Source organism: Amphiprion ocellaris, chromosome 3 (genome assembly GCF_022539595.1).
Source record: "Amphiprion ocellaris isolate individual 3 ecotype Okinawa chromosome 3, ASM2253959v1, whole genome shotgun sequence".
Taxonomy (NCBI): Eukaryota; Metazoa; Chordata; class Actinopteri; family Pomacentridae; genus Amphiprion; species Amphiprion ocellaris.
Genome location: NC_072768.1, coordinates 31,431,052 through 31,458,338, shown reverse-complemented (window position 1 = coordinate 31,458,338; position 27,287 = coordinate 31,431,052).

Here is a 27,287-nt window from a genome sequence, read left to right as displayed (position 1 = left end):
ACCTTCATCTTCACTTGAACACCAAGTCTCTTGTCTTCATCTTCATCTTCATCTGAAGACCAGGACTCTTGTCTTTATCTGAACACCAGGACTCTCGTCTTCATCTTCACCTGAACACCAGGACTCTCGTCTTCCTGTTCATCTTCATCTGAAGACCAGGATCTTTATCATCAAGTGAAGACCAGGACTCTCATCTTCATCTGAATACCAGGACCTTCATCTTCACTTGAACACCAAGACTCTTGTCTTCATCTTCATCTGAAGACCAGGACTCTTGTCTTCATCTGAAGACCAGGACTCTCGTCTTCATCTTCACCTGAACACCAGGACTCTCGTCTTCCTGTTCATCTTCATCTGAAGACCAAGATCCTTGTCATCAAGTGAACACCAGCACTCTCATCTTCATCTGAATACCAGGACCTTCATCTTCACTTGAACACCAAGACTCTTGTCTTCATCTTCATCTGAAGACCAGGACTCTTGTCTTCATCTGAAGACCAGGACTCTCGTCTTCCTGTTCATCTTCATCTGAAGACCAGGATCCCTATCATCAACTGAAGAGCAGGACTCTCATCTTCATCTGATTACCAGGACCTTCATCTTCACTTGAACACCAAGACTCTCGTCTTCTTGTTCATCTTCATCTGAAGACCAGGATCCTTATCATCAAGTGAAGACCAGGACTCTCATCTTCATCTGAATACCAGGACCTTCATCTTCACTTGAACACCAAGACTCTTGCCTTCATCTTCATCTGAAGACCAGGACTCTTGTCTTTATCTGAAGACCAGGACTCTCGTCTTCATCTTCACCTGAACACCAGGACTCTCGTCTTCCTGTTCATCTTCATCTGAAGACCAGGATCCTTATCATCAAGTGAAGACCAGGACTCTCATCTTCATCTGAATACCAGGACCTTCATCTTCACTTGAACACCAAGACTCTTGTCTTCATCTGAAGACCAGGACTCTTGTCTTCATCTGAAGACCAGGACTCTCGTCTTCATCTTCACCTGAACACCAGGACTCTCGTCTTCCTGTTCATCTTCATCTGAAGACCAGGATCTTTATCATCAAGTGAAGACCAGGACTCTCATCTTCATCTGAATACCAGGACCTTCATCTTCACTTGAACACCAAGACTCTTGTCTTCATCTTCATCTGAAGACCAGGACTCTTGTCTTCATCTGAAGACCAGGACTCTCGTCTTCATCTTCACCTGAACACCAGGACTCTCGTCTTCCTTTTTCATCTTCATCTGAAGACCAAGATCCTTATCATCAAGTGAACACCAGCACTCTCATCTTCATCTGAATACCAGGACCTTCATCTTCACTTGAACACCAAGACTCTTGTCTTCCTGTTCATCTGAAGACCAGGACTCTTGTCTTCATCTGAAGACCAGGACTCTCGTCTTCCTGTTCATCTGAAGACCAGGATCCCTATCATGAACTGAAGACCAGGACTCTCATCTTCATCTGATTACCAGGACCTTCATCTTCACTTGAACACCAAGACTCTCGTCTTCCTGTTCATCTTCATCTGAAGACCAGGATCCTTATCATCAAGTGAAGACCAGGACTCTCATCTTCATCTGAATACCAGGACCTTCATCTTCACTTGAACACCAAGACTCTTGCCTTCATCTTCATCTGAAGACCAGGACTCTTGTCTTGATCTGAAGACCAGGACTCTCGTCTTCATCTTCACCTGAACACCAGGACTCTCGTCTTCCTGTTCATCTTCATCTGAAGACCAGGATCCTTATCATCAAGTGAAGACCAGGACTCTCATCTTCATCTGAATACCAGGACCTTCATCTTCACTTGAACACCAAGACTCTTGTCTTCATCTTCATCTGAAGACCAGGACTCTCGTCTTCCTGTTCATCTTCATCTGAAGACCAGGATCCTTATCATCAAGTGAAGACCAGGACTCTCATCTTCATCTGAATACCAGGACCTTCATCTTCACTTGAACACCAAGACTCTTGTCTTCATCTTCATCTTCATCTGAAGACCACGACTCTTGTCTTCATCTGAAGGCCAGGACTCTCGTCTTCCTGTTCATCTTCATCTGAAGACCAGGATCCTTATCATCAAGTGAAGACCAGGACTCTCATCTTCATCTGAATACCAGGACCTTCATCTTCACTTGAACACCAAGACTCTTGTCTTCATCTGAAGACCAGGACTCTTGTCTTGATCTGAAGACCAGGACTCTCGTCTTCATCTTCACCTGAACACCAGGACTCTCGTCTTCCTGTTCATCTTCATCTGAAGACCAGGATCTTTATCATCAAGTGAAGACCAGGACTCTCATCTTCATCTGAATACCAGGACCTTCATCTTCACTTGAACACCAAGACTCTTGTCTTCATCTTCATCTGAAGACCAGGACTCTTGTCTTCATCTGAAGACCAGGACTCTCGTCTTCCTGTTCATCTTCATCTGAAGACCAGGATCCCTATCATCAACTGAAGACCAGGACTCTCATCTTCATCTGATTACCAGGACCTTCATCTTCACTTGAACACCAAGACTCTCGTCTTCCTGTTCATCTTCATCTGAAGACCAGGATCCTTATCATCAAGTGAAGACCAGGACTCTCATCTTCATCTGAATACCAGGACCTTCATCTTCACTTGAACACCAAGACTCTTGCCTTCATCTTCATCTGAAGACCAGGACTCTTGTCTTTATCTGAAGACCAGGACTCTCGTCTTCATCTTCACCTGAACACCAGGACTCTCGTCTTCCTGTTCATCTTCATCTGAAGACCAGGATCCTTATCATCAAGTGAAGACCAGGACTCTCATCTTCATCTGAATACCAGGACCTTCATCTTCACTTGAACACCAAGACTCTTGTCTTCATCTGAAGACCAGGACTCTTGTCTTCATCTGAAGACCAGGACTCTCGTCTTCATCTTCACCTGAACACCAGGACTCTCGTCTTCCTGTTCATCTTCATCTGAAGACCAGGATCTTTATCATCAAGTGAAGACCAGGACTCTCATCTTCATCTGAATACCAGGACCTTCATCTTCACTTGAACACCAAGACTCTTGTCTTCATCTTCATCTGAAGACCAGGACTCTTGTCTTCATCTGAAGACCAGGACTCTCGTCTTCATCTTCACCTGAACACCAGGACTCTCGTCTTCCTGTTCATCTTCATCTGAAGACCAAGGTCCTTATCATCAAGTGAACACCAGCACTCTCATCTTCATCTGAATACCAGGACCTTCATCTTCACTTGAACACCAAGACTCTTGTCTTCATCTTCATCTGAAGACCAGGACTCTTGTCTTCATCTGAAGACCAGGACTCTCGTCTTCCTGTTCATCTGAAGACCAGGATCCCTATCATGAACTGAAGACCAGGACTCTCATCTTCATCTGATTACCAGGACCTTCATCTTCACTTGAACACCAAGACTCTCGTCTTCCTGTTCATCTTCATCTGAAGACCAGGATCCTTATCATCAAGTGAAGACCAGGACTCTCATCTTCATCTGAATACCAGGACCTTCATCTTCACTTGAACACCAAGACTCTTGCCTTCATCTTCATCTGAAGACCACGACTCTTGTCTTCATCTGAAGGCCAGGACTCTCGTCTTCCTGTTCATCTTCATCTGAAGACCAGGATCCTTATCATCAAGTGAAGACCAGGACTCTCATCTTCATCTGAATACCAGGACCTTCATCTTCACTTGAACACCAAGACTCTTGTCTTCATCTGAAGACCAGGACTCTTGTCTTGATCTGAAGACCAGGACTCTCGTCTTCATCTTCACCTGAACACCAGGACTCTCGTCTTCCTGTTCATCTTCATCTGAAGACCAGGATCTTTATCATCAAGTGAAGACCAGGACTCTCATCTTCATCTGAATACCAGGACCTTCATCTTCACTTGAACACCAAGACTCTTGCCTTCATCTTCATCTGAAGACCAGGACTCTTGTCTTGATCTGAAGACCAGGACTCTCGTCTTCATCTTCACCTGAACACCAGGACTCTCGTCTTCCTGTTCATCTTCATCTGAAGACCAGGATCCTTATCATCAAGTGAAGACCAGGACTCTCATCTTCATCTGAATACCAGGACCTTCATCTTCACTTGAACACCAAGACTCTTGTCTTCATCTTCATCTGAAGACCAGGACTCTCGTCTTCCTGTTCATCTTCATCTGAAGACCAGGATCCTTATCATCAAGTGAAGACCAGGACTCTCATCTTCATCTGAATACCAGGACCTTCATCTTCACTTGAACACCAAGACTCTTGCCTTCATCTTCATCTTCATCTGAAGACCAGGACTCTTGTCTTCATCTGAAGACCAGGACTCTCGTCTTCATCTTCACCTGAACACCAGGACTCTTGTCTTCCTGTTCATCTTCATCTGAAGACCAGGATCCTTATCATCAAGTGAAGACCAGGACTCTCATCTTCATCTGAATACCAGGACCTTCATCTTCACTTGAACACCAAGACTCTCGTCTTCCTGTTCATCTTCATCTGAAGACCCGGGTCGTTATCATCAAGTGAAGACCAGGACTCTCATCCTCATCTGAATACCAGGACCTTCATCTTCACTTGAACACCAAGACTCTTGTCTTCATCTCCATCTTCATCTGAAGACCAGGACCCTTGTTTTCATCTGAAGACCAGGACTCTCGTCTTCATCTTCACCTGAACACCAGGACTTTCGTCTTCCTGTTCATCTTCATCTGAAGACCAGGATCCTTATCATCAAGTGAAGACCAGGACTCTCATCTTCATCTGAATACCAGGACCTTCATCTTCACTTGAACACCAAGACTCTTGTCTTCATCTTCATCTTCATCTGAAGACCACGACTCTTGTCTTCATCTGAAGGCCAGGACTCTCGTCTTCCTGTTCATCTTCATCTGAAGACCAGGATCCTTATCATCAAGTGAAGACCAGGACTCTCATCTTCATCTGAATACCAGGACCTTCATCTTCACTTGAACACCAAGACTCTTGTCTTCATCTGAAGACCAGGACTCTTGTCTTGATCTGAAGACCAGGACTCTCGTCTTCATCTTCACCTGAACACCAGGACTCTCGTCTTCCTGTTCATCTTCATCTGAAGACCAGGATCTTTATCATCAAGTGAAGACCAGGACTCTCATCTTCATCTGAATACCAGGACCTTCATCTTCACTTGAACACCAAGACTCTTGTCTTCATCTTCATCTGAAGACCAGGACTCTTGTCTTCATCTGAAGACCAGGACTCTCGTCTTCATCTTCACCTGAACACCAGGACTCTCGTCTTCCTGTTCATGTTCATCTGAAGACCAAGATCCTTATCATCAAGTGAACACCAGCACTCTCATCTTCATCTGAATACCAGGACCTTCATCTTCACTTGAACACCAAGACTCTTGTCTTCATCTTCATCTGAAGACCAGGACTCTTGTCTTCATCTGAAGACCAGGACTCTCGTCTTCCTGTTCATCTTCATCTGAAGACCAGGATCCCTATCATCAACTGAAGACCAGGACTCTCATCTTCATCTGATTACCAGGACCTTCATCTTCACTTGAACACCAAGACTCTCGTCTTCCTGTTCATCTTCATCTGAAGACCAGGATCCTTATCATCAAGTGAAGACCAGGACTCTCATCTTCATCTGAATACCAGGACCTTCATCTTCACTTGAACACCAAGACTCTTGCCTTCATCTTCATCTGAAGACCAGGACTCTTGTCTTTATCTGAAGACCAGGACTCTCGTCTTCATCTTCACCTGAACACCAGGACTCTCGTCTTCCTGTTCATCTTCATCTGAAGACCAGGATCCTTATCATCAAGTGAAGACCAGGACTCTCATCTTCATCTGAATACCAGGACCTTCATCTTCACTTGAACACCAAGACTCTTGTCTTCATCTGAAGACCAGGACTCTTGTCTTCATCTGAAGACCAGGACTCTCGTCTTCATCTTCACCTGAACACCAGGACTCTCGTCTTCCTGTTCATCTTCATCTGAAGACCAGGATCTTTATCATCAAGTGAAGACCAGGACTCTCATCTTCATCTGAATACCAGGACCTTCATCTTCACTTGAACACCAAGACTCTTGTCTTCATCTTCATCTGAAGACCAGGACTCTTGTCTTCATCTGAAGACCAGGACTCTCGTCTTCATCTTCACCTGAACACCAGGACTCTCGTCTTCCTGTTCATCTTCATCTGAAGACCAAGATCCTTGTCATCAAGTGAACACCAGCACTCTCATCTTCATCTGAATACCAGGACCTTCATCTTCACTTGAACACCAAGACTCTTGTCTTCATCTTCATCTGAAGACCAGGACTCTTGTCTTCATCTGAAGACCAGGACTCTCGTCTTCCTGTTCATCTTCATCTGAAGACCAGGATCCCTATCATCAACTGAAGAGCAGGACTCTCATCTTCATCTGATTACCAGGACCTTCATCTTCACTTGAACACCAAGACTCTCGTCTTCTTGTTCATCTTCATCTGAAGACCAGGATCCTTATCATCAAGTGAAGACCAGGACTCTCATCTTCATCTGAATACCAGGACCTTCATCTTCACTTGAACACCAAGACTCTTGCCTTCATCTTCATCTGAAGACCAGGACTCTTGTCTTTATCTGAAGACCAGGACTCTCGTCTTCATCTTCACCTGAACACCAGGACTCTCGTCTTCCTGTTCATCTTCATCTGAAGACCAGGATCCTTATCATCAAGTGAAGACCAGGACTCTCATCTTCATCTGAATACCAGGACCTTCATCTTCACTTGAACACCAAGACTCTTGTCTTCATCTGAAGACCAGGACTCTTGTCTTCATCTGAAGACCAGGACTCTCGTCTTCATCTTCACCTGAACACCAGGACTCTCGTCTTCCTGTTCATCTTCATCTGAAGACCAGGATCTTTATCATCAAGTGAAGACCAGGACTCTCATCTTCATCTGAATACCAGGACCTTCATCTTCACTTGAACACCAAGACTCTTGTCTTCATCTTCATCTGAAGACCAGGACTCTTGTCTTCATCTGAAGACCAGGACTCTCGTCTTCATCTTCACCTGAACACCAGGACTCTCGTCTTCCTGTTCATCTTCATCTGAAGACCAAGATCCTTATCATCAAGTGAACACCAGCACTCTCATCTTCATCTGAATACCAGGACCTTCATCTTCACTTGAACACCAAGACTCTTGTCTTCCTGTTCATCTGAAGACCAGGACTCTTGTCTTCATCTGAAGACCAGGACTCTCGTCTTCCTGTTCATCTGAAGACCAGGATCCCTATCATGAACTGAAGACCAGGACTCTCATCTTCATCTGATTACCAGGACCTTCATCTTCACTTGAACACCAAGACTCTCGTCTTCCTGTTCATCTTCATCTGAAGACCAGGATCCTTATCATCAAGTCAAGTGAAGACCAGGACTCTCATCTTCATCTGAATACCAGGACCTTCATCTTCACTTGAACACCAAGACTCTTGCCTTCATCTTCATCTGAAGACCAGGACTCTTGTCTTGATCTGAAGACCAGGACTCTCGTCTTCATCTTCACCTGAACACCAGGACTCTCGTCTTCCTGTTCATCTTCATCTGAAGACCAGGATCCTTATCATCAAGTGAAGACCAGGACTCTCATCTTCATCTGAATACCAGGACCTTCATCTTCACTTGAACACCAAGACTCTTGTCTTCATCTTCATCTGAAGACCAGGACTCTCGTCTTCCTGTTCATCTTCATCTGAAGACCAGGATCCTTATCATCAAGTGAAGACCAGGACTCTCATCTTCATCTGAATACCAGGACCTTCATCTTCACTTGAACACCAAGACTCTTGCCTTCATCTTCATCTTCATCTGAAGACCAGGACTCTTGTCTTCATCTGAAGACCAGGACTCTCGTCTTCATCTTCACCTGAACACCAGGACTCTCGTCTTCCTGTTCATCTTCATCTGAAGACCAGGATCCTTATCATCAAGTGAAGACCAGGACTCTCATCTTCATCTGAATACCAGGACCTTCATCTTCACTTGAACACCAAGACTCTCGTCTTCCTGTTCATCTTCATCTGAAGACCCGGGTCGTTATCATCAAGTGAAGACCAGGACTCTCATCCTCATCTGAATACCAGGACCTTCATCTTCACTTGAACACCAAGACTCTTGTCTTCATCTCCATCTTCATCTGAAGACCAGGACCCTTGTTTTCATCTGAAGACCAGGACTCTCGTCTTCATCTTCACCTGAACACCAGGACTTTCGTCTTCCTTTTCATCTTCATCTGAAGACCAGGATCCTTATCATCAAGTGAAGACCAGGACTCTCATCTTCATCTGAATACCAGGACCTTCATCTTCACTTGAACACCAAGACTCTTGTCTTCATCTTCATCTTCATCTGAAGACCACGACTCTTGTCTTCATCTGAAGGCCAGGACTCTCGTCTTCCTGTTCATCTTCATCTGAAGACCAGGATCCTTATCATCAAGTGAAGACCAGGACTCTCATCTTCATCTGAATACCAGGACCTTCATCTTCACTTGAACACCAAGACTCTTGTCTTCATCTGAAGACCAGGACTCTTGTCTTGATCTGAAGACCAGGACTCTCGTCTTCATCTTCACCTGAACACCAGGACTCTCGTCTTCCTGTTCATCTTCATCTGAAGACCAGGATCTTTATCATCAAGTGAAGACCAGGACTCTCATCTTCATCTGAATACCAGGACCTTCATCTTCACTTGAACACCAAGACTCTTGTCTTCATCTTCATCTGAAGACCAGGACTCTTGTCTTCATCTGAAGACCAGGACTCTCGTCTTCATCTTCACCTGAACACCAGGACTCTCGTCTTCCTGTTCATCTTCATCTGAAGACCAAGATCCTTATCATCAAGTGAACACCAGCACTCTCATCTTCATCTGAATACCAGGACCTTCATCTTCACTTGAACACCAAGACTCTTGTCTTCATCTTCATCTGAAAACCAGGACTCTTGTCTTCATCTGAAGACCAGGACTCTCGTCTTCCTGTTCATCTTCATCTGAAGACCAGGATCCCTATCATCAACTGAAGACCAGGACTCTCATCTTCATCTGATTACCAGGACCTTCATCTTCACTTGAACACCAAGACTCTCGTCTTCCTGTTCATCTTCATCTGAAGACCAGGATCCTTATCATCAAGTGAAGACCAGGACTCTCATCTTCATCTGAATACCAGGACCTTCATCTTCACTTGAACACCAAGACTCTTGCCTTCATCTTCATCTGAAGACCAGGACTCTTGTCTTTATCTGAAGACCAGGACTCTCGTCTTCATCTTCACCTGAACACCAGGACTCTCGTCTTCCTGTTCATCTTCATCTGAAGACCAGGATCCTTATCATCAAGTGAAGACCAGGACTCTCATCTTCATCTGAATACCAGGACCTTCATCTTCACTTGAACACCAAGACTCTTGTCTTCATCTGAAGACCAGGACTCTTGTCTTCATCTGAAGACCAGGACTCTCGTCTTCATCTTCACCTGAACACCAGGACTCTCGTCTTCCTGTTCATCTTCATCTGAAGACCAGGATCTTTATCATCAAGTGAAGACCAGGACTCTCATCTTCATCTGAATACCAGGACCTTCATCTTCACTTGAACACCAAGACTCTTGTCTTCATCTTCATCTGAAGACCAGGACTCTTGTCTTCATCTGAAGACCAGGACTCTCGTCTTCATCTTCACCTGAACACCAGGACTCTCGTCTTCCTGTTCATCTTCATCTGAAGACCAAGGTCCTTATCATCAAGTGAACACCAGCACTCTCATCTTCATCTGAATACCAGGACCTTCATCTTCACTTGAACACCAAGACTCTTGTCTTCATCTTCATCTGAAGACCAGGACTCTTGTCTTCATCTGAAGACCAGGACTCTCGTCTTCCTGTTCATCTGAAGACCAGGATCCCTATCATGAACTGAAGACCAGGACTCTCATCTTCATCTGATTACCAGGACCTTCATCTTCACTTGAACACCAAGACTCTCGTCTTCCTGTTCATCTTCATCTGAAGACCAGGATCCTTATCATCAAGTGAAGACCAGGACTCTCATCTTCATCTGAATACCAGGACCTTCATCTTCACTTGAACACCAAGACTCTTGCCTTCATCTTCATCTGAAGACCAGGACTCTTGTCTTGATCTGAAGACCAGGACTCTCGTCTTCATCTTCACCTGAACACCAGGACTCTCGTCTTCCTGTTCATCTTCATCTGAAGACCAGGATCCTTATCATCAAGTGAAGACCAGGACTCTCATCTTCATCTGAATACCAGGACCTTCATCTTCACTTGAACACCAAGACTCTTGTCTTCATCTTCATCTGAAGACCAGGACTCTCGTCTTCCTGTTCATCTTCATCTGAAGACCAGGATCCTTATCATCAACTGAAGACCAGGACTCTCATCTTCATCTGATTACCAGGACCTTCATCTTCACTTGAACACCAAGACTCTCGTCTTCCTGTTCATCTTCATCTGAAGACCAGGATCCTTATCATCAAGTGAAGACCAGGACTCTCATCTTCATCTGAATACCAGGACCTTCATCTTCATCTGAAGACCAGGACTCTTGTCTTCATCTGAAGACCAGGACTCTCGTCTTCATCTTCACCTGAACACCAGGACTCTCGTCTTCCTGTTCATCTTCATCTGAAGACCAGGATCTTTATCATCAAGTGAAGACCAGGACTCTCATCTTCATCTGAATACCAGGACCTTCATCTTCACTTGAACACCAAGACTCTTGTCTTCATCTTCATCTGAAGACCAGGACTCTTGTCTTCATCTGAAGACCAGGACTCTCGTCTTCATCTTCACCTGAACACCAGGACTCTCGTCTTCCTGTTCATCTTCATCTGAAGACCAAGATCCTTATCATCAAGTGAACACCAGCACTCTCATCTTCATCTGAATACCAGGACCTTCATCTTCACTTGAACACCAAGACTCTTGTCTTCATCTTCATCTGAAAACCAGGACTCTTGTCTTCATCTGAAGACCAGGACTCTCGTCTTCCTGTTCATCTTCATCTGAAGACCAGGATCCCTATCATCAACTGAAGACCAGGACTCTCATCTTCATCTGATTACCAGGACCTTCATCTTCACTTGAACACCAAGACTCTCGTCTTCCTGTTCATCTTCATCTGAAGACCAGGATCCTTATCATCAAGTGAAGACCAGGACTCTCATCTTCATCTGAATACCAGGACCTTCATCTTCACTTGAACACCAAGACTCTTGCCTTCATCTTCATCTGAAGACCAGGACTCTTGTCTTTATCTGAAGACCAGGACTCTCGTCTTCATCTTCACCTGAACACCAGGACTCTCGTCTTCCTGTTCATCTTCATCTGAAGACCAGGATCCTTATCATCAAGTGAAGACCAGGACTCTCATCTTCATCTGAATACCAGGACCTTCATCTTCACTTGAACACCAAGACTCTTGTCTTCATCTGAAGACCAGGACTCTTGTCTTCATCTGAAGACCAGGACTCTCGTCTTCATCTTCACCTGAACACCAGGACTCTCGTCTTCCTGTTCATCTTCATCTGAAGACCAGGATCTTTATCATCAAGTGAAGACCAGGACTCTCATCTTCATCTGAATACCAGGACCTTCATCTTCACTTGAACACCAAGACTCTTGTCTTCATCTTCATCTGAAGACCAGGACTCTTGTCTTCATCTGAAGACCAGGACTCTCGTCTTCATCTTCACCTGAACACCAGGACTCTCGTCTTCCTGTTCATCTTCATCTGAAGACCAAGGTCCTTATCATCAAGTGAACACCAGCACTCTCATCTTCATCTGAATACCAGGACCTTCATCTTCACTTGAACACCAAGACTCTTGTCTTCATCTTCATCTGAAGACCAGGACTCTTGTCTTCATCTGAAGACCAGGACTCTCGTCTTCCTGTTCATCTTCATCTGAAGACCAGGATCCCTATCATCAACTGAAGAGCAGGACTCTCATCTTCATCTGATTACCAGGACCTTCATCTTCACTTGAACACCAAGACTCTCGTCTTCTTGTTCATCTTCATCTGAAGACCAGGATCCTTATCATCAAGTGAAGACCAGGACTCTCATCTTCATCTGAATACCAGGACCTTCATCTTCACTTGAACACCAAGACTCTTGCCTTCATCTTCATCTGAAGACCAGGACTCTTGTCTTTATCTGAAGACCAGGACTCTCGTCTTCATCTTCACCTGAACACCAGGACTCTCGTCTTCCTGTTCATCTTCATCTGAAGACCAGGATCCTTATCATCAAGTGAAGACCAGGACTCTCATCTTCATCTGAATACCAGGACCTTCATCTTCACTTGAACACCAAGACTCTTGTCTTCATCTGAAGACCAGGACTCTTGTCTTCATCTGAAGACCAGGACTCTCGTCTTCATCTTCACCTGAACACCAGGACTCTCGTCTTCCTGTTCATCTTCATCTGAAGACCAGGATCTTTATCATCAAGTGAAGACCAGGACTCTCATCTTCATCTGAATACCAGGACCTTCATCTTCACTTGAACACCAAGACTCTTGTCTTCATCTTCATCTGAAGACCAGGACTCTTGTCTTCATCTGAAGACCAGGACTCTCGTCTTCATCTTCACCTGAACACCAGGACTCTCGTCTTCCTGTTCATCTTCATCTGAAGACCAAGATCCTTATCATCAAGTGAACACCAGGACTCTCATCTTCATCTGAATACCAGGACCTTCATCTTCACTTGAACACCAAGACTCTTGCCTTCATCTTCATCTGAAGACCAGGACTCTTGTCTTGATCTGAAGACCAGGACTCTCGTCTTCATCTTCACCTGAACACCAGGACTCTCGTCTTCCTGTTCATCTTCATCTGAAGACCAGGATCCTTATCATCAAGTGAAGACCAGGACTCTCATCTTCATCTGAATACCAGGACCTTCATCTTCACTTGAACACCAAGACTCTTGTCTTCATCTTCATCTGAAGACCAGGACTCTCGTCTTCCTGTTCATCTTCATCTGAAGACCAGGATCCTTATCATCAAGTGAAGACCAGGACTCTCATCTTCATCTGAATACCAGGACCTTCATCTTCACTTGAACACCAAGACTCTTGCCTTCATCTTCATCTTCATCTGAAGACCAGGACTCTTGTCTTCATCTGAAGACCAGGACTCTCGTCTTCATCTTCACCTGAACACCAGGACTCTCGTCTTCCTGTTCATCTTCATCTGAAGACCAGGATCCTTATCATCAAGTGAAGACCAGGACTCTCATCTTCATCTGAATACCAGGACCTTCATCTTCACTTGAACACCAAGACTCTCGTCTTCCTGTTCATCTTCATCTGAAGACCCGGGTCGTTATCATCAAGTGAAGACCAGGACTCTCATCCTCATCTGAATACCAGGACCTTCATCTTCACTTGAACACCAAGACTCTTGTCTTCATCTCCATCTTCATCTGAAGACCAGGACCCTTGTTTTCATCTGAAGACCAGGACTCTCGTCTTCATCTTCACCTGAACACCAGGACTTTCGTCTTCCTGTTCATCTTCATCTGAAGACCAGGATCCTTATCATCAAGTGAAGACCAGGACTCTCATCTTCATCTGAATACCAGGACCTTCATCTTCACTTGAACACCAAGACTCTTGTCTTCATCTTCATCTTCATCTGAAGACCACGACTCTTGTCTTCATCTGAAGGCCAGGACTCTCGTCTTCCTGTTCATCTTCATCTGAAGACCAGGATCCTTATCATCAAGTGAAGACCAGGACTCTCATCTTCATCTGAATACCAGGACCTTCATCTTCACTTGAACACCAAGACTCTTGTCTTCATCTGAAGACCAGGACTCTTGTCTTGATCTGAAGACCAGGACTCTCGTCTTCATCTTCACCTGAACACCAGGACTCTCGTCTTCCTGTTCATCTTCATCTGAAGACCAGGATCTTTATCATCAAGTGAAGACCAGGACTCTCATCTTCATCTGAATACCAGGACCTTCATCTTCACTTGAACACCAAGACTCTTGTCTTCATCTTCATCTGAAGACCAGGACTCTTGTCTTCATCTGAAGACCAGGACTCTCGTCTTCATCTTCACCTGAACACCAGGACTCTCGTCTTCCTGTTCATCTTCATCTGAAGACCAAGATCCTTATCATCAAGTGAACACCAGCACTCTCATCTTCATCTGAATACCAGGACCTTCATCTTCACTTGAACACCAAGACTCTTGTCTTCATCTTCATCTGAAAACCAGGACTCTTGTCTTCATCTGAAGACCAGGACTCTCGTCTTCCTGTTCATCTTCATCTGAAGACCAGGATCCCTATCATCAACTGAAGACCAGGACTCTCATCTTCATCTGATTACCAGGACCTTCATCTTCACTTGAACACCAAGACTCTCGTCTTCCTGTTCATCTTCATCTGAAGACCAGGATCCTTATCATCAAGTGAAGACCAGGACTCTCATCTTCATCTGAATACCAGGACCTTCATCTTCACTTGAACACCAAGACTCTTGCCTTCATCTTCATCTGAAGACCAGGACTCTTGTCTTTATCTGAAGACCAGGACTCTCGTCTTCATCTTCACCTGAACACCAGGACTCTCGTCTTCCTGTTCATCTTCATCTGAAGACCAGGATCCTTATCATCAAGTGAAGACCAGGACTCTCATCTTCATCTGAATACCAGGACCTTCATCTTCACTTGAACACCAAGACTCTTGTCTTCATCTGAAGACCAGGACTCTTGTCTTCATCTGAAGACCAGGACTCTCGTCTTCATCTTCACCTGAACACCAGGACTCTCGTCTTCCTGTTCATCTTCATCTGAAGACCAGGATCTTTATCATCAAGTGAAGACCAGGACTCTCATCTTCATCTGAATACCAGGACCTTCATCTTCACTTGAACACCAAGACTCTTGTCTTCATCTTCATCTGAAGACCAGGACTCTTGTCTTCATCTGAAGACCAGGACTCTCGTCTTCATCTTCACCTGAACACCAGGACTCTCGTCTTCCTGTTCATCTTCATCTGAAGACCAAGGTCCTTATCATCAAGTGAACACCAGCACTCTCATCTTCATCTGAATACCAGGACCTTCATCTTCACTTGAACACCAAGACTCTTGTCTTCATCTTCATCTGAAGACCAGGACTCTTGTCTTCATCTGAAGACCAGGACTCTCGTCTTCCTGTTCATCTGAAGACCAGGATCCCTATCATGAACTGAAGACCAGGACTCTCATCTTCATCTGATTACCAGAACCTTCATCTTCACTTGAACACCAAGACTCTCGTCTTCCTGTTCATCTTCATCTGAAGACCAGGATCCTTATCATCAACTGAAGACCAGGACTCTCATCTTCATCTGATTACCAGGACCTTCATCTTCACTTGAACACCAAGACTCTCGTCTTCCTGTTCATCTTCATCTGAAGACCAGGATCCTTATCATCAAGTGAAGACCAGGACTCTCATCTTCATCTGAATACCAGGACCTTCATCTTCACTTGAACACCAAGACTCTTGCCTTCATCTTCATCTGAAGACCAGGACTCTTGTCTTCATCTGAAGACCAGGACTCTCGTCTTCATCTTCACCTGAACACCAGGACTCTTGTCTTCCTGTTCATCTTCATCTGAAGACCAGGATCCTTATCATCAAGTGAAGACCAGGACTCTCATCTTCATCTGAATACCAGGACCTTCATCTTCACTTGAACACCAAGACTCTCGTCTTCCTGTTCATCTTCATCTGAAGACCAGGGTCGTTATCATCAAGTGAAGACCAGGACTCTCATCCTCATCTGAATACCAGGACCTTCATCTTCACTTGAACACCAAGACTCTTGTCTTCATCTTCATCTGAAGACCAGGACCCTTGTTTTCATCTGAAGACCAGGACTCTCGTCTTCATCTTCACCTGAACACCAGGACTCTCGTCTTCCTGTTCATCTTCATCTGAAGACCAGGATCCTTATCATCAAGTGAAGACCAGGACTCTCATCTTCATCTGAACACCAGGACTCTCGTCTTCATCTGAAGACCAGGACTCTCGTGTTCGTCTTCATCTGAACACCAGGACCCTCGTCTTCATCTTCATCTTAATACCAGGACCTTCATCTTCACCTGAACACCAAGACTCTTGTCTTCATGTTCATCTTCATCTGAAGACCAGGATCTTCATCTTCATCTGAAGACCTGGACTCTCATCTTCATCTGAAGACCAGGACCCCCATCTTCACTTGAACACCATGACTGTTGTCTTCATCTTCCTCTGAAGACCAGGACTCTCATCTGAAGACCAGGACTCTCATCTTCACCTGAATACCAGGACCTTCATCTTCACTTGAACACCAAGACTCTTGTCTTCATCTTCATCTAAACACCAAGACTCTCGTCTTCATCTGAAGACCAGGACTCTCGTCTTCATCTGCATCTGAACACCAGGACCCTCGTCTTCATCTTCATCTGAATACCAGGACCTTCATCTTCATCTGAAGACCAGGACTCTCATCTTCATCTGAACACCAGGACTCTCGTCTTCCTGTTCATCTTCATCTGAAGACCAGGATCCTTATCATCAAGTGAAGACCAGGACTCTCATCTTCATCTGAATACCAGGACCTTCATCTTCACTTGAACACCAAGACTCTTGTCTTCATCTTCATCTGAAGACCAGGACTCTTGTCTTCATCTGAAGACCAGGACTCTCGTCTTCATCTTCACCTGAACACCAGGACTCTCGTCTTCCTGTTCATCTTCATCTGAAGACCAGGATCCTTATCATCAACTGAAGACCAGGACTCTCATCTTCATCTGATTACCAGGACCTTCATCTTCACTTGAACACCAAGACTCTTGTCTTGATCTTCATCTTCATCTGAAGACCAGGACTCTCGTCTTCATCTGAAGACCAGGACTCTTGTCTTCATCTTCATCTGAACACCAGGACCCTCGTCTTCATGTTCATCTTCATCTTAAGACCAGGATCCTCATCTTCATCTGAAGACCAGGACTCTCATCTTCATCTGAATACCAGGACCTTCATCTTCACTTGAACACCAAGACTCTTGTCTTCATCTGAACACCAGGACTCTCGTCTTCATCTGAAGACCAGGACTCTCGTCTTCATCTTCATCTGAACACCAGGACCCTCGTCTTCATCTTCATCTTAATACCAGGACCTTCATCTTCACCTGAACACCAAGACTCTCGTCTTCATGTTCATCTTCATCTGAAGACCAGGATCTTCATCTTCATCTGAAGACCTGGACTCTCATCTTCATCTGAAGACCAGGACCCCCATCTTCACTTGAACACCATGACTGTTGTCTTCATCTTCATCTGAAGACCAGGTCTCTCATCTGAAGACCAGGACTCTCATCTTCACCTGAATACCAGGACCTTCATCTTCACTTGAACACCAAGACTCTTGTCTTCATCTTCATCTGAAGACCAGGACTCTCATCTTCATCTGAACACCAGGACTCTCGTCTTCCAGTTCATCTTCATCTGAAGACCAGGATCCTTATCATCAAGTGAAGACCAGGACTCTCATCTTCATCTGAATACCAGGACCCTTGTCTTCATCTGAAGACCAGGACTCTCGTCTTCATCTTCACCTGAACACCAGGACTCTCGTCTTCCTGTTCATCTTCATCTGAAGACCAGGATCCTTATCATCAAGTGAAGACCAGGACTCTCATCTTCATCTGAATACCAGGACCTTCATCTTCACTTGAACACCAAGACTCTTGTCTTCATCTTCATCTTCATCTGAAGACCAGGACTCTTGTCTTCATCTGAAGACCAGGACTCTCGTCTTCATCTTCACCTGAACACCAGGACTCTCGTCTTCCTGTTCATCTTCATCTGAAGACCAGGATCCTTATCATCAACTGAAGACCAGGACTGTCATCTTCATCTGATTACCAGGACCTTCATCTTCACTTGAACACCAAGACTCTTGTCCTGATGTTCATCTTCATCTGAAGACCAGGACTCTCGTCTTCATCTGAAGACCAGGACTCTTGTCTTCATCTTCATCTGAACACCAGGACCCTCGTCTTCATGTTCATCTTCATCTTAAGACCAGGATCCTCATCTTCATCTGAAGACCAGGACTCTCATCTTCACCTGGATACCAGGACCGTCATCTTCACTTGAACACCAAGACTCTTGTCTTCATCTTCATCTGAAGACCAGGACTCTCATCTTCATCTGAACACCAGGACTCTCGTCTTCCTGTTCATCTTCATCTGAAGACCAGGATCCTTATCATCAAGTGAAGACCAGGACTCTCATCTTCATCTGAATACCAGGACCTTCATCTTCACTTGAACACCAAGACTCTTGTCTTCATCTTCATCTGAAGACCAGGATTCTCGTCTTCATCTTCAGCTGAACACCAGGACTCTTGTCTTCCTGTTCATCTTCATCTGAAGACCAGGATCCTTATCATCAAGTGAAGACCAGGACTCTCATCTTCATCTGATTACCAGGACCTTCATCTTCACTTGAACACCAAGACTCTTGTCTTGATCTTCATCTTCATCTGAAGACCAGGACTCTCGTCTTCATCTGAAGACCAGGACTCTTGTCTTCATCTTCATCTGAACACCAGGACCCTCGTCTTCATGTTCATCTTCATCTTAAGACCAGGATCTTCATCTTCATCTGAAGACCAGGACTCTCATCTTCATCTGAATACCAGGACCTTCATCTTCACTTGAACACCAAGACTCTTGTCTTCATCTGAACACCAGGACTCTCGTCTTCATCTGAAGACCAGGACTCTCGTCTTCATCTTCATCTGAACACCAGGACCCTCGTCTTCATCTTCATCTGAATACCAGGACCTTCATCTTCACTTGAACACCATGACTGTTGTCTTCATCTTCATCTGAAGACCAGGACTCTCATCTGAAGACCAGGACCCTCATCTTCACCTGGATACCAGGACCGTCATCTTCACTTGAACACCAAGACTCTTGTCTTCATCTTCATCTGAAGACCAGGACTCTCATCTTCATCTGAACACCAGGACTCTCATCTTCCTGTTCATCTTCATCTGACGACCAGGATCCTTATCATCAAGTGAAGACCAGGACTCTCATCTTCATCTGAATACCAGGAACTTCATCTTCACTTGAACACCAAGACTCTTGTCTTCATCTTCATCTGAAGACCAGGACTCTTGTCTTCATCTGAAGACCAGGACTCTCGTCTTCATCTTCACCTGAAGACCAGGACTCTCGTCTTCCTGTTCATCTTCATCTGAAGACCAGGATCCTTATCATCAACTGAAGACCAGGACTCTCATCTTCATCTGATTACCAGGACCTTCATCTTCACTTGAACACCAAGACTCTTGTCTTGATCTTCATCTTCATCTGAAGACCAGGACTCTCGTCTTCATCTGAAGACCAGGACTCTTGTCTTCATCTTCATCTGAACACCAGGACCCTCGTCTTCATGTTCATCTTCATCTTAAGACCAGGATCCTCATCTTCATCTGAAGACCAGGACCCTCATCTTCATCTGAATACCAGGACCTTCATCTTCACTTGAACACCAAGACTCTTGTCTTCATCTTCATCTGAAGACCAGGACTCTCGTCTTCATCTTCACCTGAAGACCAGGACTCTCGTCTTCCTGTTCATCTTCATCTGAAGACCAGGATCCTTATCATCAACTGAAGACCAGGACTCTCATCTTCATCTGATTACCAGGACCTTCATCTTCACTTGAACACCAAGACTCTTGTCTTGATCTTCAACTTCATCTGAAGACCAGGACTCTCGTCTTCATCTGAAGACCAGGACTCTTGTCTTCATCTTCATCTTAACACCAGGACCCTCGTCTTCATGTTCATCTTCATCTTAAGACCAGGATCCTCATCTTCATCTGAAGACCAGGACTCTCATCTTCACCTGGATACCAGGACCGTCATCTTCACTTGAACACCAAGACTCTTGTCTTCATTTTCATCTGAAGACCAGGACTCTCATCTTCATCTGAACACCAGGACTCTCATCTTCCTGTTCATCTTCATCTGAAGACCAGGATCCTTATCATCAAGTGAAGACCAGGACTCTCATCTTCATCTGAATACCAGGACCCTTGTCTTCATCTGAAGACCAGGACTCTCGTCTTCATCTTCACCTGAACACCAGGACTCTCGTCTTCCTGTTCATCTTCATCTGAAAACCAGGATCCTTATCATCAAGTGAAGACCAGGACCTTCATCTTCACTTGAACACCAAGACTCTTGTCTTCATCTTCATCTGAAGACCAGGACTCTTGTCTTCATCTGAAGACCAGGATTCTCGTCTTCATCTTCACCTGAACACCAGGACTCTCGTCTTCCTGTTCATCTTCATCTGAAGACCAGGATCCTTATCATCAAGTGAAGACCAGGACTCTCATCTTCATCTGAATACCAGGACCTTCATCTTCACTTGAACACCAAGACTCTTGTCTTCATCTTCATCTGAAGACCAAGACTCTTGTCTTCATCTTCATCTGAACACCAGGACCCTCGTCTTCATCTGAATACCAGGACCTTCATCTTCACTTGAACACCATGACTGTTGTCTTCATCTTCATCTGAAGACCAGGACTCTCATCTGAAGACCAGGACCCTCATCTTCACCTGGATACCAGGACCGTCATCTTCACTTGAACACCAAGACTCTTGTCTTCATCTTCATCTGAAGACCAGGACTCTCATCTTCATCTGAACACCAGGACTCTCATCTTCCTGTTCATCTTCATCTGACGACCAGGATCCTTATCATCAAGTGAAGACCAGGACTCTCATCTTCATCTGAATACCAGGAACTTCATCTTCACTTGAACACCAAGACTCTTGTCTTCATCTTCATCTTCATCTGAAGACCAGGACTCTTGTCTTCATCTGAAGACCAGGACTCTCGTCTTCATCTTCACCTGAAGACCAGGACTCTCGTCTTCCTGTTCATCTTCATCTGAAGACCAGGATCCTTATCATCAACTGAAGACCAGGACTCTCATCTTCATCTGATTACCAGGACTCTCATCTTCCTGTTCATCTTCATCTGAAGACCAGGATCCTTATCATCAAGTGAAGACCAGGACTCTCATCTTCATCTGAATACCAGGACCTTCATCTTCACTTGAACACCAAGACTCTTGCCTTCATCTTCATCTTCATCTGAAGACCAGGACTCTCGTCTTCATCTGAAGACCAGTACTCTTGTCTTCATCTTCATCTGAACACCAGGACCCTCGTCTTCATGTTCATCTTCATCTTAAGACCAGGATCCTCATCTTCATCTGAAGACCAGGACCCTCATCTTCATCTGAATACCAGGACCTTCATCTTCACTTGAACACCAAGACTCTTGTCTTCATCTTCATCTTCATCTGAAGACCAGGACTCTCGTCTTCATCTTCACCTGAAGACCAGGACTCTCGTCTTCCTGTTCATCTTCATCTGAAGACCAGGATCCTTATCATCAAGTGAAGACCAGGACTCTCATCTTCATCTGAATACCAGGACCTTCATCTTCACTTGAACACCAAGACTCTTGTCTTCATCTTCATCTTCATCTGAAGACCAGGACTCTTGTCTTCATCTGAAGACCAGGACTCTCGTCTTCATCTTCACCTGAACACCAGGACTCTCGTCTTCCTGTTCATCTTCATCTGAAGACCAGGATCCTTATCATCAACTGAAGACCAGGACTCTCATCTTCATCTGATTACCAGGACCTTCATCTTCACTTGAACACCAAGACTCTTGTCTTGATCTTCATCTTCATCTGAAGACCAGGACTCTCGTCTTCATCTGAACACCAGGACCCTCGTCTTCATGTTCATCTTCCTCTTAAGACCAGGATCCTCATCTTCATCTGAAGACCAGGACTCTCATCTTCACCTTGATACCAGGACCATCATCTTCACTTGAACACCAAGACTCTTGTCTTCATCTTCATCTGAAGACCAGGACTCTCATCTTCATCTGAACACCAGGACTCTCATCTTCCTGTTCATCTTCATCTGAAGACCAGGATCCTTATCATCAAGTGAAGACCAGGACTCTCATCTTCATCTGAATACCAGGACCCTTGTCTTCATCTGAAGACCAGGACTCTCGTCTTCATCTTCACCTGAACACCAGGACTCTCGTCTTCCTGTTCATCTTCATCTGAAAACCAGGATCCTTATCATCAAGTGAAGACCAGGACCTTCATCTTCACTTGAACACCAAGACTCTTGTCTTCATCTTCATCTGAAGACCAGGACTCTTGTCTTCATCTGAAGACCAGGATTCTCGTCTTCATCTTCACCTGAACACCAGGACTCTCGTCTTCATGTTCATCTTCATCTGAAGACTAGGATCCTTATCATCAAGTGAAGACCAGGACTCTCATCTTCATCTGAATACCGGGACCTTCATATTCACTTGAACACCAAGACTCTTGTCTTCATCTTCATCTGAAGACCAAGACTCTTGTCTTCATCTTCATCTGAAGACCAGGACTCTTGTCTTCATCTGAAGACCAGGACTCTCGTCTTCATCTTCACCTGAAGACCAGGACTCTCGTCTTCCTGTTCATCTTCATCTGAAAACCAGGATCCTTATCATCAAGTGAAGACCAGGACCTTCATCTTCACCTGGATACCAGGACCGTCATCTTCACGTGAACACCAAGACTCTTGTCTTCATCTGAACACCAGGACTCTCGTCTTCATCTGAATACCACGACTCTCGTCTTCATCTTCATCTGAACACCAGGACCCTCGTCTTCATCTTCATCTTAATACCAGGACCTTCATCTTCACCTGAACACCAAGACTCTCGTCTTCATGTTCATCTTCATCTGAAGACCAGGATCTTCATCTGCATCTGAAGACCTGGCCTCTCATCTTCATCTGAAGACCAGGACCCCCATCTTTATCTGAATACCAAGACCTTCATCTTCACTTGTACACCAAGACTCTTGTCTTCATCTGAACACCAGGACCCTCGTCTTCATCTGAAGACCAGGACCTTCATCTTCACTTGAACACCAAGACTCTTGTCTTCATCTTCATCTGAACACCAGGACCCTCGTCTTCATCTGAAGACCAGGACTCTCGTCTTCATCTGAAGACCAGGACTCTCATCTTCATCTGAAGACCAGGACCCTCGTCTTCATCTGAATACCATTACCTTCATCTTCACATGAACACCAGGACTCTCGTCTTCCTGTTCATCTTCATCTGAAGACCAGGCTCCTTATCATCAACTGAAGACCAGGACTCTCATCTTCATCTGATTACCAGGACGTTCATCTTCACTTGAACACCAAGACTCTCGTCTTCCTGTTCATCTTCATCTGAAGACCAGGATCCTTATCATCAAGTGAAGACCAGGACTCTCATCTTCATCTGAATACCAGGACCTTCATCTTCACTTGAACACCAAGACTCTTGTCTTCATCTTCATCTTCATCTTCATCTGAAGTCCAGGACTCTTGTCTTCATCTGAAGACCAGGACTCTCGTCTTCATCTTCACCTGAACACCAGGACTCTCGTGTTCCTGTTCATCTTCATCTGAAGACCAGGATCCTGATCATCAAGTGAAGACCAGGACTCTCATCTTCATCTGAATACCAGGACCTTCATCTTCACTTGAACACCAAGACTCTTGTCTTCATCTTCATCTGAAGACCAGGATTCTTGTCTTCATCTGAAGACCAGGACTCTCGTCTTCATCTTTACCTGAACACCAGGACTCTCGTCTTCCTGTTCATCTTCATCTGAAGACCAGGATCCTTATCATCAACTGAAGACCAGGACTCTCATCTTCATCTGATTACCAGGACCTTCATCTTCACTTGAACACCAAAACTCTTGTCTTGATCTTCATCTTCATCTGAAGACCAGGACTCTCGTCTTCATCTGAAGACCAGGACTCTTGTCTTCATCTTCATCTGAACACCAGGACCCTCGTCTTCATGTTCATCTTCATCTTAAGACCAGGATCCTCATCTTCATCTGAAGACCAGGACTCTCATCTTCATCTGAATACCAGGACCTTCATCTTCACTTGAACACCAAGACTCTTGTCTTCATCTGAACACCAGGACTCTCATCTTCATCTGAAGACCAGGACTCTCGTCTTCATCTTCATCTGAACACCAGGACCCTCATCTTCATCTTCATCTTAATACCAGGACCTTCATCTTCACCTGAACACCAAGACTCTCGTCTTAATGTTCATCTTCATCTGAAGACCAGGATCTTCATCTGCATCTGAAGACCTGGCCTCTCATCTTCATCTGAAGACCAGGACCCCCCATCTTTATCTGAATACCAGGACCTTCATCTTCACTTGTACACCAAGACTCTTGTCTTCATCTGAACACCAGGACCCTCGTCTTCATCTGAAGACCAGGACCTTCATCTTCACTTGAACACCAAGACTCTTGTCTTCATCTTCATCTGAACACCAGGGACCCTCGTCTTCATCTGAAGACAAGGACTCTCGTCTTCATCTGAAGACCAGGACTCTCATCTTCATCTGAAGACCAGGACCCTCGTCTTCATCTGAATACCATTACCTTCATCTTCACATGAACACCAAGACTCTTGTCTTCATCTTCATCTGAATACCAGGACCTTAATCTTCACCTGAACACCAGGACTCTCGTCTTCCTGTTCATCTTCATCTGAAGACCAGGCTCCTTATCATCAACTGAAGACCAGGACTCTCATCTTCATCTGATTACCAGGACCTTCATCTTCACTTGAACACCAAGACTCTCGTCTTCATCTTCATCTGAAGACCAGGACTCTTGTCTTCATCTGAAGACCAGGACTCTCGTCTTCCTGTTCATCTTCATCTGAAGACCAGGATCCTTATCATCAAGTGAAGACCAGGACTCTCATCTTCATCTGATTACCAGGACCTTCATCTTCACTTGAACACCAAGACTCTCGTCTTCCTGTTCATCTTCATCTGAAGACCAGGATCCTTATCATCAAGTGAAGACCAGGACTCTCATCTTCATCTGAATGCCAGGACCTTCATCTTCACTTGAACACCAAGACTCTTGCCTTCATCTTCATCTTCATCTGAAGACCAGGACTCGTCTTCATCTGAAGACCAGGACTCTCGTCTTCATCTTCACCTGAACACCAGGACTCTCGTCTTCCTGTTCATCTTCATCTGAAGACCAGGATCCTTATCATCAACTGAAGACCAGGACTCTCATCTTCATCTGATTACCAGGACCTTCATCTTCACTTGAACACCAAGACTCTTGTCTTGATCTTCATCTTCATCTGAAGACCAGGACTCTCGTCTTCATCTGAAGACCAGGACTCTTGTCTTCATCTTCATCTGAACACCAGGACCCTCGTCTTCATGTTCATCTTCATCTTAAGACCAGGATCCTCATCTTCATCTGAAGACCAGGACTCTCATCTTCATCTGAATACCAGGACCTTCATCTTCACTTGAGCACCAAGACTCTTGTCTTCATCTGAACACCAGGACTCTCGTCTTCATCTGAAGACCAGGACTCTCGTCTTCATCTTCATCTGAACACCAGGACCCTCGTCTTCATCTTCATCTTAATACCAGGACCTTCATCTTCACCTGAACACCAAGACTCTCGTCTTCATGTTCATCTTCATCTGAAGACCAGGATCTTCATCTTCATCTGAAGACCTGGACTCTCATCTTCATCTGAAGACCAGGAGCCCCATCTTCACTTGAACACCATGACTGTTGTCTTCATCTTCCTCTGAAGACCAGGACTCTCATCTGAAGACCAGGACTCTCATCTTCACCTGAATACCAGGACCTTCATCTTCACTTGAACACCAAGACTCTTGTCTTCATCTTCATCTAAACACCAAGACTCTCGTCTTCATCTGAAGACCAGGACTCTCGTCTTCATCTTCATCTGAACACCAGGACCCTCGTCTTCATCTTCATCTGAATACCAGGACCTTCATCTTCATCTGAAGACCAGGACTCTCATCTGAAGACCAGGACTCTCATCTTCACCTGAATACCAGGACCTTCATCTTCACTTGAACACCAAGACTCTTGTCTTCATCTTCATCTGAAGACCAGGACTCTCATCTTCATCTGAACACCAGGACTCTCGTATTCCTGTTCATCTTCATCTGAAGACCAGGATCCTTATCATCAAGTGAAGACCAGGACTCTCATCTTCATCTGAATACCAGGACCTTCATCTTCACTTGAACACCAAGACTCTTGTCTTCATCTTCATCTTCATCTGAAGACCAGGACTCTTGTCTTCATCTGAAGACCAGGACTCTCGTCTTCATCTTCACCTGAACACCAGGACTCTCGTCTTCCTGTTCATCTTCATCTGAAGACCAGGATCCTTATCATCAACTGAAGACCAGGACTCTCATCTTCATCTGAATACCAGGACCTTCATCTTCACTTGAACACCAAGACTCTTGTCTTCATCTGAACACCAGGACTCTCGTCTTCATCTGAAGACCAGGACTCTCGTCTTCATCTTCATCTGAACACCAGGACCCTCGTCTTCATCTTCATCTTAATACCAGGACCTTTATCTTCACCTGAACACCAAGACTCTCGTCTTCATGTTCATCTTCATCTGAAGACCAGGATCTTCATCTTCATCTGAAGACCTGGACTCTCATCTTCATCTGAAGACCAGGACCCCCATCTTCACTTGAACACCATGACTGTTGTCTTCATCTTCATCTGAAGACCAGGACTCTCATCTGAAGACCAGGACTCTCATCTTCACCTGAATACCAGGACCTTCATCTTCACTTGAACACCAAGACTCTTGTCTTCATCTTCATCTGAAGACCAGGACTCTCATCTTCATCTGAACACCAGGACTCTCGTCTTTCTGTTCATCTTCATCTGAAGACCAGGATCCTTATCATCAAGTGAAGACCAGGACTCTCATCTTCATCTGAATACCAGGACCCTTGTCTTCATCTGAAGACCAGGACTCTCGTCTTCATCTTCACCTGAACACCAGGACTCTCGTCTTCCTGTTCATCTTCATCTGAAGACCAGGATCCTTATCATCAAGTGAAGACCAGGACTCTCATCTTCATCTGAATACCAGGACCTTCATCTTCACTTGAACACCAAGACTCTTGTCTTCATCTTCATCTTCATCTGAAGACCAGGACTCTTGTCTTCATC